At 45.1% G+C, this 2,507-nt stretch overlaps 1 protein-coding gene across 4 annotated transcripts in view; it reads right to left on the bottom strand.

The window, feature by feature from the left end:
• Positions 1 to 2,009: 2,009 nt before the first annotated feature.
• The window catches only part of LOC310792043 (NACHT, LRR and PYD domains-containing protein 3-like), a 111,006-nt gene continuing 110,508 nt past the window's right edge, over positions 2,010 to 2,507 (bottom strand). For all 4 annotated transcript variants that reach the window (XM_083653736.1, XM_083653735.1, XM_083653737.1 and 1 more), the window contains one exon: positions 2,010 to 2,507. This exon is cut by the window's right edge and continues 540 nt beyond it. The gene's annotated coding sequence lies outside the window, so the exon portion shown is untranslated.

The raw sequence follows: 2,507 nt of genomic DNA, 5'->3' as shown, positions 1-2,507 counted from the left end.
ATAGTGGCTTTAATTGATAGTATTACCACATGGCCATCTTGGTAGGAAAATGACAGGTGATTGTAATCAATTAACAGGTGATTAACAGGTCAAGTGACACAAACAGCCAATGAGCTGTGTGTATTGTAGCACCATATTGGTAGGAAAATGCTTGTGAATAGGAATCATGGGAATAGGCTTGGAGTTGTGAGGAGCCGGGAAAGGGTACAGGGGGAGCAGGGGAGTTACAATCTTGAAATCCCATAGTCTTTGGTTCATCGTGACGTCAGGTTGTACCACATTTTGTGCTTTTTGAAGGCAAAAAAAGCAGGTTTGAACCCATAGAGGCAGGCCCGCTCCAACCCATTACGCAGAGTACGCAGACTGCGTAGGGCATCACGTGACTGAGGGCACAAAAAAAAAAAAAAAAAAAAAAAAAATTTTTTTTTTTTTTTGGTGCCCTCAGTCAGGCCACTCACTGAACAGCAGGCCAGGCCCAAATCTGGCTTCAACTGGCCCAAATCTGGCTTCAGACGGTCCAAATCTGGCTTCAAACAGCCCAAATCTGGCTTCAAACGGCCCAAATTGGGCTTCAAACAGCCCAAATTTTTCGCCGCCGCCCTTCGGACGCCGGCACGCACGTCGGCCTGTATCGGCCTGGCCTGCTTGGTATCTAATGCCCGGCCTGAATTATGATCCCAGTCTGCCCCTGCTTGCATGTACAGTTTAACAATCACTTGTTTGCTGACATGTACAGTAATTCTAACAATTGTTTGTTTCCCACATGTAATGAAATGTGAGATACACTAGTATCGTTCATAATTAATGATTTTGCAGTCTTTCGTTTGACAGTTATTGAAAGTTTTACGGGGGGGGGGGGCACCACAGAACAATTACGCTTAGGGCACCCAAATGGCCAGGATCGGCCCTGCATAGAGGGCACTTATGCAGCTGAAAATGATACAAATGGTACAACAGTTTGGTCTCAAATGTGGAAATTCTGACCAGAATTCTTCACACACCACCGCAAAAGTCATATTGGTTAAAAGCTGAAGAAAAAAGTGTTTTGGGGGTTAGTTACACTTTAAAGACCTGTTTTCTGCTGAGTTTAGTGCAATGACTGAACAAAGCCTTTGACACGGTGTAAACCTGTCATGGCACAGTCAGTTCAGTGTGTGGGCCAGCAGGTGGCAGTCACACACTGCTGCTGCCTGCTGACTACAGAGAGAGACATGAGAGAGCCGGAACATTCATGATGTAACCTAGAGAGGGAGCGCGTGCGAGAGAGAGAGAGAGGAAAGAAAGAGAGAGAGAGAGAGAGAGAGAGAGAGAGAGAGAGAGAGAGAGAGAGAGAGAGAGAGAGAGAGAGAGAGAGAGAGAGAGAGAGAGAGAGAGAGAGGGCTCGCGCGCGAGGGGAGAGAGGAGAGAAAGAGGGCTCGCGCGCGAGAGGGGAGAGAGAGAGAGGAGAGAAAGACAGCGCGAGAGAGGAGAGAAAGAGGGAGTGCACGAGAGGGGAGAGAGAGAGAAAGAGGGCTCGCGCACGAGAGGGGAGAGAGAGAGAAAGAGGGCTCGCGCGCGAGAGGGGAGAGAGTGCACAAGAGGGAGAGGAGAGAGGGAGAGAGGAGAGCTCTACACGCTGTGCAGGTAAAATGATTTAAAGTGTCTGTTGGAGCTTCTTGTAGCTACAGAAAAGTGACCTGATGCTGTTTCTTTAAAGACACTTTGTATTTTGCTGTCTCACATGGAGCCATGTTGTTTGTTACCATGCTGCTTTCTGGACACACACACACACACACACACACACACCTTCATTGCAGAGGGAATCTACTGAAGAAAGAACTAAACAGAGAAATATATGACTAGAGTTCATGTTCTTGCATCTGAATTAAATGGGTGTGTGTCTGGTGTGTGTGTGTGTGTGTGTGTGTGTGTGTGTGTGTGTGTGTGTGTGTGCGCGCGTGCGTGCGTGTGGTGATGTAAATCAACAGGTGACATTCTCCTTGATTTTCATGACTCACAACTTATTGAACAACAGAACAACAAACTGTTTTATTTAAGAGAAACAATAATCACATGTTAAAGTCAACAAGTTCTGTTTTAAACTGCAGATCAAACAATCTTCATATAAACTATATTTCTGTAGAAAACAAGATGGATAATTAGGTTGGAAATAAAACAAAGATTCAAAGGTAAAATATTGTAACCTGTCAGTCACCAGTAACTGATGAAAAACTATCATTTGATGATTGTGTCAAACTAAATATCTCATTCACTTCATTTTCAAAATAAAACATCTGTTCTTGTAACAAGTGATGTTCAAACTCTGATCAGTTATGTTCACTCTGTTCACACTGACTGACGGATCACACCTGTTAACACCACATGAGCAGTACACCTGTGTGTGTGTGTGTGTGTGTGTGTGTGTGTGTGTGTGTGTGTGTGTGTGTGTGTGTGTGTGTGTGTGTGTGTGTGTGTGTGATGTACAGAGTGAAGCATCATGTCAGCAGCTGTGTTTGGTCACAGTGTGT

This window comes from Poromitra crassiceps (assembly GCF_964638095.1).
Source record: "Poromitra crassiceps genome assembly, chromosome: 17".
NCBI lineage: Eukaryota > Metazoa > Chordata > Actinopteri > Beryciformes > Melamphaidae > Poromitra > Poromitra crassiceps.
Note: the sequence above shows the minus strand (reverse complement) of the source record. Positions and strands in the feature narration are given on the sequence as shown.